The sequence below is a fragment of the Bactrocera latifrons genome, unplaced genomic scaffold, assembly GCF_001853355.1.
Source record: "Bactrocera latifrons isolate USDA-ARS-PBARC rearing strain unplaced genomic scaffold, ASM185335v1 scaffold_197, whole genome shotgun sequence".
NCBI lineage: Eukaryota > Metazoa > Arthropoda > Insecta > Diptera > Tephritidae > Bactrocera > Bactrocera latifrons.
In genome coordinates, this window is record NW_017535485.1 from 503,610 (window position 1) to 513,812 (window position 10,203).

A 10,203-nucleotide genomic window follows, 5' to 3' on the forward strand; every position below is an offset into this window, starting at 1 on the left:
AATTTTTTTAAGGAAAAATATTATTTCGTTTAAATAAATGCTTTGATTGACAAACTTACGATTATATAAAATAGTTAAACCACTTATAGTTAGCCATATTTTTAGTTTCTTTATCCAAGCACCCAGAAGCAATAATTGATAATAAATGTCATTAAAAAAATTATAGAAAATTAATTAAATTCAATAATAATAAATATTATTTTAAATTAAAACAAACATAAATAAACTCTGCAGTGACATGGCTACCTACATGCACACCTACACACATACCTATACGCAAGTATATAAAATCAATGCATAAATTATTGGCGAGCGGCAAAGCACTTGCCATAAACTATAATTCAAATGAATAATGTATGCAGCAAATACTAATTGTTCCAACCTTTTGCTAATCGACTTTAGTCGATGGCGCCGCAATAAAAATATGACGCTGCSAGCGGCGCTGCCAGCGGCACTTTACAGCTCAAAGCCAACTTCATGGAATCGCTTGTAAATTATTGGAAATGTAAAGCGAATTGAAAGCCGCTTATGCCGCCACTGCACTTTTAATTAATTTATACACCTGCCAACGTTTACTTGTCTTGATTTCATTGCATTTTATTATTGTTATTACTGCAACAAGACACATGCATGTGGCGCTTGCCGCATTCCACACAGTCCACCAATAAATAGTTGCTTGTGATTGCCGCTTTTAACCCGCCCAATTAACGCCGTTTAAGCGACAGGTATGCAAATAGCAGCGAATCTTCTAGCGTTTTATGGCTGCGCTCATTAAAGCCAAGTTTAACTGTCAAACGCTAACGCTCGGCCGCTTGGCTGCGTCGTGCTTTGTTTCGCCTGCTGATTTTTGCTAATTTTTGCTCAAGTGCTAATTTATGGTTATTTGCAGTTAGCTGCCTTGTTGTTGTTGTTGTAATTGCGCTAACTTGTGCTTTTATGTGCACCTAAATCTACGCAAATTTAAGTATGTGTGTTGTACGCATTTTTATTGTTGTTGCTACTGGCATTTTTTTATGTCCATACACTCGTTTTTTGCTTTCCTCCGCACACTCCTGATATTTACCCAACCTGTCTGTATGTCAGTCTTATGTGTATTAGGTTTTTTTTACTACTTTTTCCCATACTTCTTCAGCTTCAGCTTCAGTCTTCTTGTCCAATGCGTATTAAATTGTCACGTCTCAGTTATTAATTGTCATTTTACACCTGTCCAGCGGCTTTGATGCTTTATAGCTCCATTTTTGGTGTTAAACGCTTGCCTTTTCTGTTTTTGTTGTTGTTATTTGTCTTGTCTGTGTAAATGCGTTACGGTCGCGCGTTCGGCGACATCGATCGATTAATTCACTATAAGCAACGATTACATTACATTTTAGATAGTTGTCATAAACAACTGTTTTTTGTGTTGTTGCCACTCAAGTGAYGGACACATAAATGGTTTGTGAGGCGGTACCTCTTTTGGGCAAATAGTGGAATAATTAAGTTGTTTTCACACGAATATGCAGAGTTTTGACGTTTACACTTGCAACAAATGCTGAGAATATGCAGACATTTCTGGAGCAACATTTTAAGAAAAATGAAATCAATATACAAATGCAAATATCTTTACTAAAATAATACTTTTAACAATAACAATAGCAAGGTTGTCGTAGAAACTTTTTATAGCTATTTACCAGCTTTCACATGAATTATGAATTTTCTATCTCAAAAAAATTTTTCAAAATAAGAAAAAATATCACTTCGCGTTTACATCGGATACTATATATGTAAGTATAACAAAATCTGAAAATGGAAGTGGTCAATGATCTGTAAAATATGTTGAGATTGTAGCGTTGTTTTGGGCAATATTCTGTGAAAATATCTTTTCAAAACCGTATAAGGACTTGTGTTTAACAGCCAGTTTGTATGACAGCCATATGCTTTAGTGATTCGATATCAACAGTTACGATTAATGAGCAGCAGATTTGGAAGAAAAGAATGATAATGTCTTAGTAAGTCTATACTTCCAGGCTGTTGTTTTCCTTTCAACGGTGTATTTTTTAGGTGGCGTGTTCCAAACCCAGCGTACAAYACTGGAGAGGAATGGTTCCTCTTCTCACTTTAGCTCGCCTTCAAACGAAGGTTTTTTGGCTATCCAGAGAATACTTGGTATAAGACCGGAMGYCGTGAGCTGCTTGAGCTATATGTAAAGGAATTATTTCTGGCCACGCCCAAGTGTATGGCGCTCAGAGAACTTTCACCACTTGCTTGAATTTCTACATAAGGCTTCATCCTATGCGAAAACAAGAAGTAGAAGAAATSTATACATTATTTATATGATCTCCGAAGTTTCATTCTGGGTGTTACAGACTCCGTGGCATAATTAATGTATTTTATTCATATAAACATATCTATAAAAAAGTTTCACCAGATTGGTATCAGGTATAGATAATGACAACAGCGATTACGTGGAATTCAATTGGAAAGTTGWAGTCCGATCTTTTTTGATACCAAAAAACTTCTAAAGATGTAGTTAAGTGCTCATGGATAYAATTAGTGCTTTGAGACTATCACATTTCAATATGTTCAAAACAGATCTAAGTAGTTTCAACTATAATATTGCGCTGAACATTCCAAAGGGCAGTTATATTTATACTGTGCTTTCTTCTAATCAACCGCGACATTTAGCACCTGGAAAGGTTTTAGACTCAATGCATGGATGTTTAAAACTCTATAAACGTAGAAAAGAGAAGACAATGAAGATTGAAAGTACTTCTATGGTCCTYTTGATCTACTGGAGTTAAAAGAACTTGGAACAGCACAAGTACTGTTGGTTGGGCAAGACACACCAAGCTTCAGTTTGAAGTCGCATGAAGAAAACGTGGGGACACGCATGAAGTTTCAGTTTCAAGCAGCATGAGGAAAACATAGCTCCAATCTGTTCCCAGTTTAATGATATTGTAGTAGATATTCGTTTCTAACCAAATATCAACTATGAAGATATTTGTATGCTTTTGGCTACYCAATTCCTGATCCTGAAGTATAAAAGTATGAGACTTAGATCTAGACTCAGTTAAAAAATTTCACCATAACTGATCACCTTGTGAGCTCAAATATCATTTATGGCGTTTAACTAAGTAGGAGGAGTCCAAATATTAAAATTTTAGTCGAATATAATACATATTTTTTGAGGAATCCGTCAGATATCACACACAGAAATAAAGAAAATAAGGCAAAGAGAACAAAATGAGCGAATAATCCAAAATTATAATGGAGAAATTTTGAAATTTCTTCTCAGAAGAAAAACTAACCAATGAAAAAATTTGAAGAAACATGTGAGGAAGTATTGGTCGGGTWTCCTTTCATTCTRGTCATTTATATATACATAACCTTGTTCGCTTAGTTTTAGATGACACGTMCAACACAGCTATTATACTCTCTAGCAACATGTTGCAAGYGTATAAAAATTGAAATAATTAGTAGTCAAAATGGCCGAGGTGTCGGGACGCACTTTACATATAAAAGCTCGTGGTGAACTAAGAAAAAGTAAGGCATACAAAAACTGAACAATTTGCAGCAAAACAACTAATCTCTTGCCAGCAACGCCTACAAAGTAACATTCCAAGTGAATATGCAAATAACTGCGCACAGTCTCTGCTACTTTAACCGCCAGCGCTATAAGTAATTTAAATGTTTTGCTAATAGTTTAATTAAGGCTTTGAGCGACAAATATTATGGATGTGCAAATGGTGCASTGCCGGCATTTAAGCGCGACAAGCGCCGCTTGTAAGCAAAAACTAGCGCGCGCGCACACACATACGCGCGGCGTGGAGCATAAGGAAACGCGCCGCYGCTGGAGCTGGCAGTAGCGCATAAATGCCACTCGCGGTGAAAAACGAGCCACAATTTTTCAAAAGCTGTGCGCGTACGCATGGAAATTGCACCTGTTTGGCGTCTGCACAAAAAAGAAAAAAAATAAACAAGTTGTTGTTGTTACGCCTTTGCCGGCAATTAAGTGTGCTGGCGCGTGTTGCGGCCGCTGGGGGGTAAAAGGCAACCTGCAACGGCAATTGGCAGTTGGGTAGAAAAATCGCCATATTCTTTGCGTCAATTGTAGTTGCTATTGTTGCTATAATTGATGTAGCCGTTGCTGCGCGATCACAGCGCTACCGTGCGCGCATGCCCGTCAAGCATAGAAGCTGCAGAAATAGGCTAAGTAAACAGCGGACGGAATTGCCATGCGGCGGCGCGCGGAACGCGGCTCAGTATGCAAAGATACTGTTGATATCGCCGTTATTATGCAGACAAACATACACACACACAGAGATAAAAGCAATGAGCGCTGTTGTTATGCCGCTGACAATGCGCACAACAGTAGCCAACTTGATATATAGTCGCATTAGTATATCTTCTTATTACGATACATATGTGTGTGTGCGATTTACAGACGCGTGTATAATACGTCGTGTGTCGGCATTGTGGCTGTGAAGAATGAGTAGAGCAAAACAAAATGCGTAAAACGTGAAGTCAAGCCACAGCGTAGACACAAACACACACACACACACACGCGAATGCGGACGGACACACGGAGGATGGTCGTTTGGCTGTGCGGTTGGATGGCTGGCGACAGGTAATTCGGAAGCAGTTTTGCGTAAGTAGAAGATGAAGCACATAAAGGGGGAAAATAAACGTTCCAAGCAGACAAGTTGCGCGGCAATGCTGCTGATAGCCGAGAGTAGCGTACAACTTCGTGTATATGTGTGSACTCATGCGCTCGCCAGTAGATCAACGCCGTGTTTTGTGCATGCCGTTGCTCTTATTGTTGTTCGCTTGCATTGCTGCTGTTGATTGTTCATTCAGTTGGCCGTCTGCGCGCAACTTTCAACCCAACCGCCAAGTCGAGCTCGCCGCTGCGCCAACGTCTGTCCACTACAACTCGTATTTATTGCATACACATACACACACACACACGTCGTTGCGCATACCTCAACACCGTGTATGTGTGTGTATGTGTGCGATCATTTGTTGTCTGCTGCGATTGCGGCTACAACTGTGGCACGATGCTCACCTCTGCTGAGCGCGCTAAGCCCGTGCCGATTTCGCTTTGATCTTCGCCGACACTTGGCGGCAAGTTGCAAAGACGAACATACGTATAATGACTGTCGGACCAAACGGCCAAGCGACTTAGCGACAAACCTTGCCGATCCCAAAGAGACGAAAGATCAACCGACCGATCGTCCGATCGACCGGGCCGATAGAGAGTGTCGCTGTTGTTTTCATTGTTTTTGTGYTTCTTCCACTTTCAGTTCTCTTTAATTTGTATTTGTTGAATTAGTATTTTGTTGTTGTATGTACACGTTATGGTTATAAGGGGTCGCCAAAACCAATCCACGCCGAACCGATACGTTCCGTTTCAACTAGTCTCGGTTCATCGAGTKGTTGTTGGCTGTTGGCTTACTGGCTCTGGAGTATAGTGTTTGGTTTGACTCAGCTTTGCTTGGTGTGGTTTTCGTTATGGCTWTTGTTGTTGTTGTTCCTGTTCATCTGCCTCTTGTTGCTGTTGTGTTTCGCTTATTTGCTGTTGTTTTTGTTTAATTTTGCTTCTGTGCGCTGGCCAAAATCTGCTTGTTGTTGTTCTGCTCGGTGTTTGGTCATAGTGGACGGATTATTTAGTCCAAGTGGTCTCGGTAGAGGCGGCGGCGTTGCGCATTGATCTTAACTTCGAAAACAGTAGCAACTGCTGTGACGAGGACGATGACGATGATGTTGCCGTTGATGGAGGTGCATTGTGGTCTCACAATGACTTGACTGGTTTAAAAAATTTCCATGAAGGAATGGGTTTTTTCTTACGAAATTTTGCTGTGTTGATTTCATGTTTATCTTGTTCAAGTTCGAAAAGTTACTTAAAAGCTTAAAAATATTTAAAAGCTTTCAACGCTTGTTGGCATGACTAATCAATCTCCGGATATAAATCGGAAGAGAGTGTAGTGGATAATTTGCCAAAAGCTTTTGGAAAATTCTGTGCTCATAAGCGGCACGCTCGGCTAATCGTAGCTAGGGAATACTAAAAAGCTCAGAGACAGAACTTAGCAAAAGCTATGTGTTTCKTTTCGACTTATGAAGGTATTATGTGGAGCTTTTAGAAACGTTTTCAATAGGAATATAAATTCGCGTCTTCTTTGTAGCTTGAAAGTTCTYTCCAMACTGGTGCGCTGAGCTTTCCGGAGCTTTTGAGCTTTTCAATGGAAACAAAAMTGCTGATGGTAGTTTTCTTCTTTTGTAAATCGTGAATCCCCATCTGGATCAACTACAGTCCAGTCAAGGTCCATATCCAACCCATGAACATCGGCCAGAAAAAAAAAATCATCTTTGTACTTCCAATACCGTGGTAACCGTAAAAATTCCTTTAAAATTTGTACTAATTCCATTAATTGGTTTACTGTGCGTTTGCCACGCGTTTTCAACCAAAGAATTTATGCCGACCGCAAACGGCCGGCGATTATAAAGCAGGCTTTTATATATGACACTCAATGGGGGCACACCAACAACCAAGTAAACATCAAACAACCAACAGACATGTGGAAACGCATGCGGCAAATGCTACATTTTATGAATGCGCCGCTACGAATGCCACATACTGCCGCAGCAACCCACTCGTTGGCGGCCGAGTTGCTGCATACACAATTGATGAGGGACTGTCGCTTTTCGAACAGCCTTGCAATATTTACGTCTAAACCATCGTTGTGATTGTTATTGTTATGCTCGATTCCCCTCCTCGTTTCACGTTTCTTACTCCTTGCTAGTATTTTGTTTTCAATTCTTACCTTTTGGCAAAGGTGGCAGCGTCGGCATGCGGCACAACGCCAAAGCGTTCGTTGAGCATGCGCGTGCGCGCATTCGGGCTTGTGCTACTTCTTCATTTGGCCCAAAGCCGCATCATTTGAATTTAATCGTATTTTATTGTGAAGTTGTATGTAAATGGAAGCCACCAGTATGCGAAGAATTGTTTTCTACAGAAAAACAACTGTGCTGCTCTTTCATTTCAACCGCCGCGCGCACATACACATGCCGGCGCGCGTGTACATTGGGCTTTATTGATATGGTAATTTTTGTTGGCCACTTGGCCGGACAAGCGCTAAAACTCGGCTTTCAATGATGCAAAGGCGGTAAATTTATTAATTTGACAAGTCAACAGCGGGTGTCAGAGATCAAACGCTGCCGTGCTGCTTATCCCGTCGTGCGCGCATACTCGCAAGTACACGCGTGTGCGCATGCGCGCTCGAGTGTATGCTATGAGCACGGTTGCAGCGCGTGTGCTGGAGGGAGAGCGAGTGTGTTTGCATTTTTTTTTTTGGGTGCACCCATTGTGATTTATGCGCGCAGAAATTTTGGTAGGTATCATTGCATTACCTGAAAGTGCCACAAGYGGCGGCAATCGTTGAAGGCCTTTTAATGCCCGCGCCGATTAGAATGTTTGCCTTAATAGATTTGTTACGAGTTTTTGATATTTTTTGGCAGAAATCCTAATTTATGGCTACAATTAACTGCGTTTTATGCAGGRAGGAAAGAAGAAGAAAAATTGTTTAACACAAATTGACAACAATAAAAGGTGAAGTATAAAAAAATGCTTGAACATTAAGTTTTGCTTTTGCTTTTAAGAAAATACTTTTACAGTTATTAATTTTTCATATTTTTCGAAATAATTTATTAAATTAATTTGCATTATTTGAATAAAAATATATATATATATATATGTGTGTCTACGAAAAGGGAGCTAACGTGCGAAAACTAGTTTCCTGGGAAACAGCTGTTAAAAATCTCATCTTCCATCAGAATCAAATAAAATGCGAAAATAGATTTTTTGGATTTTTYGACACCTAAGCCTCTTTTCCGTAGACCAGGTCACATATAWATATTTATTTTTTAAGGAAAATCTTCATTGAGTTATATTTCATTGATTAATATTTTTCTTACTGACATATACATTTTTATTACAAAGAATAAACCTTTAGTTAAACACGAGTTTAAGGTTTTGAGTTTATAAAAGTTATCTTGTTTTATTATATGTAAGTAAATCAAGAAAAATCTATTTTTCGACTTTTATTYAAACTCGAGTTTAAGTTAGGAGTTAAGCCAAGAACTGGAGTTAAGGGTTTTGTGTTTGTAAAAGTCGTAATTTCWATGTATATATACATATGTATGTTAAGTAAGTCAACATATAGTATTATGMAATTTTTTTAAACACGCACTTAAACTCGAGTTTAAATTTTGAGTTTCTGAAAGCTGCCATTATTGTATGTAAGAAAGAAAGCTTATGCAATTGTTKTCATCTTTATAATCTACAATTCAACGGCAAAATAGGGTAGTGTCGCCATAAACACCAAAAATGTAGAGATTAAAGAAAGTTAAATTGAAATTTTTTATATCGAAAAATGCAGTTGTAAATGCCAAGATCTTTGTTGATAAGGAAGTGAAATCGAGTTTCAAACAGATTTAGCAGTCAGTTTAGACTTAAAAACTGAAGGRTTCTTAGTTACAAAGCAATCGAAGAAGAATAAGAAATATTTATGAGTTTCGCAWAAACTATTTTGGGAGCTCAAAATATTTAAGTGTCAATTTTCATTTCAAACAACTTTTGAATTCCTTTGAATTTGACATTGAATCTGAAAAGGTTCAATTTTTCTCCATGAAGTCCATGTTTGAAAATTGAYTTAAGAGATATTAGTAATTTATTATTTCACAGTATCTGTAAAATTCGCTAACAGATCAAAAGGTAATTATAATCAAAATTTTATTTTTTTTGTGCTCGTTTGACAAATTGCACAGTACATCAGCTAACTGGGGGGTGAGAAATTCCAAGTCAGGATGATGGTACTAGGTCACTATAGTAAACCCCTCAAAGGGTTTTTTGTTTTTGCCAAAATGTTACAACTAAGCGAAAAAACATCAAAATAAGGAAAAAAGGGGTCATAAGGTCATAAAAAAAAACTGACGAACACGAACGCCAAACCCTTTGAGGGTTTTACTATACTGACCTAGTACCATCGCCCTGACTTAGAACTTCTCACCCCCCAGACAATAATCCCAAAAATGTTCCACAGTGTTGTTACTGCCGTAGCTGACAGAAAATACTCGCCAATCATTTGTTGGGTCATTCTGAATACATAGCCTTGACTGTCGTGGGAAGAGAATGGTATTTTCGAAAYGCACTATTGATCAAATTTGACCCGGATTGACAAAAAAATACATTTTCGCGGATTTGAACACAAATAAAAAAATTGAAATGGACCAGTCCGAGTCAAAATTGATCAGATGGTATATCTAAAGGCATATGTACAATGTAAAATATAATAGTATAGTTTTTATGATTTTAATAAATAAATAAATACAAAAAAAGTGCAACAAACATATGGATTGTAAAAATTATATTTAGCAACCGGCAAAAAATACATTTTCACGTATTTGAAGGCATATAAATGTAAAAATATTTAAATGGACCAGTCCGTGTTAAATTTGATCAGATGGTATATCTAAACACGTACATATATAAAGAATATGAATACAATATATTTTACCAAATAAAAAAATTTAAATGGAAATATAATATACAAAATTATAACGAATATCTTAAAGTTGTTTTTTTTTCATAAAAATGGAAAATTGAAAAAAATTAGAATGCATATGAAAATTGTGCGCGTGAGAATAAACATATTTAGATTTATAAAGTAATTCACGAAAAGGTCAAAGGACGGCTTCAAAATAAATTAATTTTCATTACTTTAACAGTTTTGTTTTTAAAAATATTTCACAACACCGTTTTCGAAAAAAAAATTTAGAATGTGTTTTATTTTTTGAAAATCTAGAAACCCATTAACAAAAATTTGTTGAGAAAAGAAGGAAAAAAAAATTAGTCTAAAATTGGCTTTAATTTTTCTGTGTCTTATTTTTCGCAAATTGGGTTGGATTAACAAAAATTTGTTGAGATTAATATAAAAAGTAATCAAGTTTTTTTTTTAATAATGTTGCTGTCCCCTCCATGCGATCTCGGCATTAAAGTGTACTTTATGATATCGCATAGAAAAGAAATACCAATTTTGTATTAAAATTTTTTAAATAACTACTCCTTTCACCAAAATGTAAGTGTTTTCAAAAAGTTATACTGCTCGGCAAACTCGAAAAGTATAACCGTATATTCAGGAGGAGTATTATTTTTTATTTTTTTTTTTATTA

General features: G+C 37.2%; 1 protein-coding gene across 1 annotated transcript in view; it reads right to left on the minus strand.

Moving 5' to 3' along the window:
- Window positions 1–10,203, minus strand: part of LOC108967729 (palmitoleoyl-protein carboxylesterase NOTUM) — a 27,942-nt gene that overhangs the window by 17,045 nt on the left and 694 nt on the right. The gene's annotated exons all lie outside the window — the stretch shown is intronic.